Source organism: Triticum urartu, chromosome 6A, assembly GCF_056163025.1.
Source record: "Triticum urartu cultivar PI428250 chromosome 6A, HENAU_Tu73, whole genome shotgun sequence".
Lineage (NCBI taxonomy): Eukaryota > Viridiplantae > Streptophyta > Magnoliopsida > Poales > Poaceae > Triticum > Triticum urartu.
In genome coordinates, this window is record NC_141878.1 from 206686587 (window position 1) to 206694445 (window position 7859).

Genomic DNA, 7859 nt, shown 5'->3' on the forward strand with positions numbered 1-7859 from the left:
TTCGCCGGCCGGCTTCGGAGGGGAACCGGCTTTGCCTTGCCGGCTTCGTCCAGGCCACGTGGATTTTCATGGTGGAGTCGGCGTTGGCATACTTGTCGGCCGTCACCATGAGCGCGGCCATAGTGGCCGGCTTGGACCGTAAGAGCTTGTGTTTGAGGAGGGTGCCATCCTGGCACCCGTTGATGAAGTGTTGGATTGCTTGAACTTCGTGGATGCCCTCGCAGCTGTTCCGGAGCTTGGTCCAACGTGCGAGGTATTCGCGGCCAGTTTCCGCAGGCCCTTGCACGCACATGGCGAGCTGGTTGGGACGGCCGGGTCGCCGGTAGGTCTTGGTGAAGTTGCGTATGAAGGCTTGCTCAAAATCATCCCACGCATTGATGCTTCCCACCGGCACGCTATTCAACCACGTGCGGGCCGAGCCCTGGAGCATGAGCGCCGCATAACGTACGGCAAGACGGTGGTTGCCGCCAGCGATGCCGATGGCAGTGGTGTAGTCGGTGAGCCAGTCCTCTGGCTTGACAGTGCAGTTGTACTTGGGGGTGTCGCGGGGGAGCGTGAACCCTTTAGGAAAGGGCTCGTCCCGAATGCGCGGGTCGAAGCACGCCGGCCCGACAGCGCCGCTTTCCTCCAGCTCCAGTGACAGGGCGAGTTGGTCGAGGTGGTGGCGGGCGTCGGCATCGTCGATGTCGTGCGGGCCCAGCCGGCTGGCGACCGCGCCACGGGCGGCCGGGCCGACCGAAGTCGGGCGTCAGCCGGGCTGCAGGAGAGGGTAATGCCGGCATCGATCTTCCAGCGTCGGCTCAACCCCCAAGCCGCCGGCAGCAGTCGGGGCGGGGTTGTGCCGGGTCCGGGTTCGTCTGGAGTGCACCTCGCCGGGTGGTGAAGACGTCATGTTCTGCTAGTCATCGGGACCGTCGGCGCGGATGGAGTCGGATCCCGCCAGCTTGGCGAGTTGGTTGACGCAGTCCTGTTGCGCATTGGCCGCGTCGAGGAGGTCGTTCACCTGCTTGAGGCGATCCTTTAGCTCCTCGCCCACGATCTGATCGAGGCCGACTACGGCCGCCTAGGCCGCACGCATGTTCTTCACGGGAGTCTCGTAGACGGGAGGGATGGCGCCGAAGGCGCGGCCGATCACGCCGCCCCAGGATCAGACGTCGGCGACCCGGCTTGGCTCGGCCGCGGCAGGCGTGAAGGCGTAGGCGGTGTTGCACTCCAGCTGAGCGGAGTCCAGGCGATGCTGCATGGCGGCGAGCATCTCGGTCAGGTTCAGCAGGTGATGGTGGTGTTCCTCGAGCCGAGTCCAGGCCTCGGCGATGTTGGAGGCATCGACGTTGGTGGCGATGGGGACGCGAAGGTTCTGCATTGTGGCACACAGCGGGCTGGGCGAGTCGGCCTGATCCGCTGCGACCCTAGCTTCGGCGGCCTTCCTCACCGTGTTGGATGAGGAAGAAGCGCCGGTGTCGGTGACGAAGACCTCCACGCAGAGGTCCATTCCGCCGGCAGGAATGCTGTCGCCGAGGGAGAGGGTGGAGTCGGACAAGTCAAGTACCTCGCTGGGGTACTTGTCGCTCACGGGTGCATCAAAGATGTGCAGCACGGCGAAGGAGGTTGCAAGCGTGTTGATGACGTCGTCCGCCAGCGTGACGGGCTCATCGGAGTCGGAGAAGAGCCCCGTCTGGAGCATGCTTCCGGCCAGGACCTCGAGCTGCCCCACGGTGGGTGCCAACTATCATGGTGGACTCACGATAGATGCCAAGGGATGGCTAAAGAGAGGAGGAGGCTCGAGGGCACTGGTGGGCTCCAGAGGCGAGGTTGGCATGAGCGAGCGCGGGATGCAAGACATACCCCGGTTCGGGCCTCTCCGTAGAGATAACACCCCTAGTCCTGCCAAGTGTGGTTTATATGTAACAGTACATAGTTGCTCCTTGAGCTGCATGGAGGAAGAAGAAAGGCAGGCCAAGGCTTAGGCTTCTCCCTCTCCTAGTGTGGCTAATCTGGTTCTATGCTTTGTGGGGTGATCGTTATCGTTCTCATCGTGCCCGTATGCATGAGGGCTCCTGGGGGTTTTATAGGCCAACCCCCAGGGGTACAATGGTAATCTTACAAGTTCATGGGGCCGGGTTGTCATTGTCCTGGAAGCCAGCGCTGGCACCAGCCGGGTGTCAGGGCTCGCCGGGTTCTCTGGGCGCGGGCCCCGCATGCCTAGGGCCATTGTTCGCCGTCTTGTCGATTGTGAGGGAGTGGACGGGTTGAGCCTGCTACAGTGGCGCTCCATCAGTTCGCCGCTTGCTAGCGTCAGCAGTGATGTCGGGTGCATTGTAGACACGCCGGCCCTGGTCAGCGGGTAGGTGGGGCACTATTGCCATGCCCTGGCTGACCAAAGGCATGGGAGGGGCACTGTTTCCGTGCTCATCCTTGAGTGAAGACTCGTCCCATCGTACGGCCGGGATGGGACGGGAGCTGACCCGTGGCTGGGTTGAGGAACACAACAAAGGGAGAGCTGGCTTGTTGGAGAAGTCTTGGCGTGCCGGGTTCGGCCGTCTTGTGCCAGTTGTTGGGGCCGGGTTGAGGAGTTCGGCCGGGTTGAGGGGCTTTCCCGGGTTGAGCAACTTGGAAAAGCGTGAGCCGGCTTGAGGGGCGTTGCTAGCCCCATTGTTTTTGAAAAGGATACGGGTTCTGTTGCCTACCTGGGGTTCATCCCCCTGACAGTGGTCCCTGTCCTTTGGGCACTGCAGTTGCCTTATTAATTGCTCGTGTTTGGGTGCTCTGTGGTGGAGACGGTGTTGTATCTACTAGAACTGGGTTACTATCTGCTGGGGTTGGGGTTAGAAGGGGTGTAGCTGGTTCTCTGTCCATCTAGATAGGGGTACAATCTGCGTGAGTCTGGGTTATGTGTGGTGGGGCTGGTCCTTGGGCAAGTACAATCGTGGTTCTATCTGCATCGATAGGTAGCACGATCTTTTCTGAAGCCGTATTTTTACTCCCTCAGATACTGTCATCACGACCTCCAATTGAAATGGCTGATAACAAGAAAAGTAATTGAATGTACAGACATTGTAAGATAGACAGGTGCAATGGATAGTAGGGAAGAAAATAAGGCATGAAATAATTCACATTTATGTTGTCTAACCAACCAGAATAGCAGGACATAATTTCACTTATATGATGGCTAATTAAACAGGATAGCATGACACAATTTCACATGTATGATGGCTAACTAAACAGGATAGAATGACATACTTCAAAATATGATGACTATGTAAACAAGATGACATGATATAACTATATGATGTGTCTATTAAAGTGGTTGGCATGCCATAAATCACAAACATGCCGTGGATGGGAGCATGATGGCATGCTATAATTCACGGATAGAATGACATAATTCAAAATATGATCACTATGTAAACAGGATGAGATGATATAACTATATTATGTCTTTAGAAAATGGGTTGGCATGACATAATTCAGATACATGCTGTCTATGTAAACATCATGGCATGATATAATTCAAATATATAATTTATATACTTAGCAAGTGAGCAGAGGGAAATCGCATATATGATGTGTCAACTAAGGAGATGGCATTTAATATTGTGTATATGATGTAAAAACAAAGAATTGCAATACAACATATGCATGATATGAGTAATATAACCCTGCCAAACTTGAGCATACACCTCAGGGGGATAATAGGACTGGTCATCTGCCTCTGAATTCTCCTTGATACGTCTCCATCGTATCTATAATTTTTGATTGTTCCATGCCAATATTATACAACTTTCATATACTTTTGGCAACTTTTTATACTATTTTTGGGGACTAACATACTGATCCAGTGCGCAGTGTCAGTCCATATTTGTTGCATGTTTCTTTGTTTCACAGAAAATCCATATCAAACGGAGTCCAAACGGGATAAAAACAGGCAAAGATTATTTTTAGAATATATGTGAAATATGGGAAGAAAATCAACGCGAAACGGTGCCCGAGGGAGCCACGAGTCAGGGGGGCGCCCCCCTAGGCGCGCCCCTGAACCTCGTGGGGCCCCCGTAAGCGGTTACAACTCTTCTTTGGCCGCAAGAAAGCTAATTTTTGGAAAAAAAATCGGAGCAAAGGTTTCACTCCAATCGGAGTTACGGATCTCCGAATATATAAGAAACGGTGAAAGGGCATAATCCCAAAACACAGAAACAGAGAGACAGAGAGACAGATCCAATCTCGGAGGGGCTCTCTCCCCTCCCATGCCATTGAGGCCATGGACCAGAGGGGAAACCCTTCTCCCATCTATGGAGAAGGTCAAGTAAGAAGAAGCAGAAGGGGGGCTCTCTCCCCCTCTCTCCCGGTGGCGGCAGAACGCCGCTGGGGCCATCGTCGTGTGACGGCGATCTACACCAACAACTCTGTCATCTTCAGCAACATCTCCATCACCTTCCCCCCTCTATCTACAGCGGTCCACTCTCCCGCAACCCGTTGTACCCTCTACTTGAACATGGTGCTTTATGCTTCATATTATTATCCAATGAGGTGTTGCCATCCTATGATGTCTGAGTAGATTTTCGTTGTCCTATCGATGGTTGATGAATTGCTATGATTGATTTAATTTGCTTGTGGTTACGTTGTTCTCCTTTGGTGCCCATCATATGAGTGCGCGCGTGGATCACACCATAGGGTTAGTTGTATGTTGATAGGACTATGCACTGGAGGGCAAGAGTGACAGAAACTTCAGCCTAGCATAGAAATTGATGCATACGGGATTGAAGGGGGACCAATATATCTTAATGCGATGGTTGGGTTTTACCGTAATGAACGTTAGTAGTTGCGGATGCTTGCTAATAGTTCCAATCATAAGTTCATAGAATTCCAAGTCAGGGATGACATGCTAGTAGTGGCCTCTCCCAGATAAAACTTGCTATCGGTCTAGTAAAGTAGTCAATTGCTTAGGGACAATTCCGCAACTCCTACCACCACTTTTCCACACTCGCTATACTAACTTTATTGCTTATTTACCTAAACAGCCCCTACTTTTTATTTACGTGCACTTTATATTCTTGCAAACCTATCCAAAAACACCTACAAAGTACTTCTAGTTTCATACTTGTTCTAGGTAAAGCGAACGTTAAGCGTGCGTAGAGTTGTATCGGTGGTCGATAGAACTTGAGGGAATATTTATTTTACCTTTAGCTCCTCGTTGGGTTTGACACTCTTACTTATCGAAAGAGGCTACAATTGATCCCCTATAGTTGTGGGTTATCACTCCTCTGCAGAGCTATCACAGCCCTAGAATACTCGTCTGTAAATAATTATATTAGTTGCATTTGAGAGCATCATGCATCATGTCTAAATTCTAAAAGTTGAATTGAGGTTAGTTGAAACCCTTAGAAATCACTTTACAAATAATCAACATTAAAATCTTTTCAAAGAAGTCCAAGAAAATGTTCCTCTTAGTCTTTGAAAATATTGGCAAGAGGTAAAACTCAAAACAATATTTTTGGAATCTTAGAGATATTTATTTTGGGCCTTTCAATTAAATCAATAACTATTTGCATTGGATATATATTTGTTTATTAATTAATATATGTCCAATAATTCTGATATTTGGTGAAGGGCTTTGGAATAATCGAACTAGTCCCTACAAGAATTATCAGAAGCAACAAAAATGATTTAGTGTCTAAAACTAAATCAAAACAAATTACAGAAAATGCAGAACAGAAGGAAAAGAGAGAGAGAGAGAACTACCTGGCCATACCTATGTAGCCCACTTGGCCCATCTGAAGCAGCCCAACCCAGCAGGCCCTCTTGCTAGTCATCTCCGTCCTCTCGCTAGAAGGACGAGAGGCGTGTGCCTGGAGCGCACGAGCATGCGCTCGTCCACCTCCTAGCTGCTTGCCACTACTAGAGTCGGCCCCGAGTGCCACGCACCCCCCTCGACCTCTCTCTCGTGCTTCGTCCCCTCCTCTGCTCTCTCTCGCACCATACCTGAGCGCCGCCATTGCCACCGCTCGCTGCCACCGCGTCCACCAGCCAACCCACGCCCCACTGACACGCTAAGAAGCTCCACATCGACGTCTTTCAGTGTCAAAACTAGCGGATCTCGGGTAGGGGGTCCCGAACTATGCGTTTAGGATCGATGGTAATAAGATACAGGGGACATGATGTTTACCCAGGTTTGGGCCCTCTCTATGGAGGTAATACCCTACATCTTGCTTGATTGATATTGATGAATATGAGTGTTACAAGAGTTGATCTACCACGAGATCGTGATGGCTAAACCCTAGAAGCTTAGCCTATATGACTATGGTAATGAGTATCCCCTTTCCGTACTACCCCCTCCGGTTTATATAGACACCGGGGGGATCTAGCGTTTACATAGAGTCGGTTACATAAGAAGGAATCTTCATAGTCGGTTGCCAAGCTTGCCTTCCACGCCAAGGAGAGTCCAATCCGGACAGCGGTACAGTCTTCGGTCTTCATGTCTTCACAGCCCATCAGTCCGGCCCAATAGATAATAGGCCGGACGCCCGAGGACCCCTTAGTTCAGGACTCCCTCAGTAGCCCCTGAACCTGGCTTCAATGACGAGGAGTCCGGCACGCAGATTGTCTTCGGCATTGCAAGGCGGGTTCCCCCTTCTGAACTCCCAGTTGATCTTCAGATGTAATGATTGTATCCGGACTTGTATGCACAACCGTAGAGGATATAATATTTCATGGGTTCAACCCACTGACCACTTTTTGGTAATATAACATCACGCCTGCCCGTCCTTTGCTTGTGAACCGTTTTAGCCGGCCCGTCGCCCCACGTCCCAGGACATGGCCTTATTTGCGCATCTTATCCAAGCGGAGATCGTGCCTCCCTTTTTTAAGGGATTCCTGTCGACATGAACGTGGGAAACCCAACCGTCGCTTGGGTACAGCTCCTTGGAAACAAGCAAGTTTTTGAGGCCCGAGAGGAGACATTTGATATTTGCAGCCTTTATATAGGGGTACAAACCCATCTTTTTCTTCCACGCTCGCCTCTTCCTCAACCCCTGCTACCCCGAGTTCCAACACCCAGACTCCGGTCGCCACCAGCCCCAATCATGTCCGGATCTAGCCATCACGGCCGATGGGTAGCTTCTTCTGTTATGGAGGAAGACATTGTGAAGCTTCGGGTGGTGAGGTACCTGACCGCTGAAATCCATCATCGGCTTCCTGCCGAGGGGCAGGTTATTCCCACCGCCAGATCGGGCGAGAGGGTCGTGTTCGTGTCCCACTTCCTCCGCGGGTTGGGGTTTGCACTTAGCCCCTTCGCCCAAGGGCTCATGTTCTATTACGGGCTAAACTTCCATGATTTGGCCCTGGAATCTATTCTTCTTATCTCAACGTTTATCGTCATGTGCGAAGCCCTCCTCCGAACTCCTCTGCACTTTGGCCTGTGGCTCAAGACCTTTGATGTGAAGCCGTGAGTGGTAGAGGGGGAGCAGGCTGAGTGCAGCGGCGCTACAGTGAGAAAGCTTGCTAACACCGTTTGGCTAAAAGGATCCTTCGCCAAATCTTCTGATCTGTGGCAACAGGGGTGGTTCTATATCACCGAGCCCCGCAGCTCCAAGTGGGCAACCGCGCCCGCATTCCGACCCAGCCCTCCAACTCAACTTGCATCGTGGATTAATAAGGGGCTGGATTGGGGATCAATGAATGATGTGCGAACTCTGCAAAGTTACATCCGAAGCCTCATTGAGAGGGACATCGACATAGCCAGCGTTGTTCATATAATGCTAGTTCGTCGGACCCTGCCATGCCAACGACGACCTCTCCGCCTATGGAAGTTCAATCCAGAAGGGCCGCAGACTCTTCAGAACTTCTTTGGCACAATGCAGAAAGGA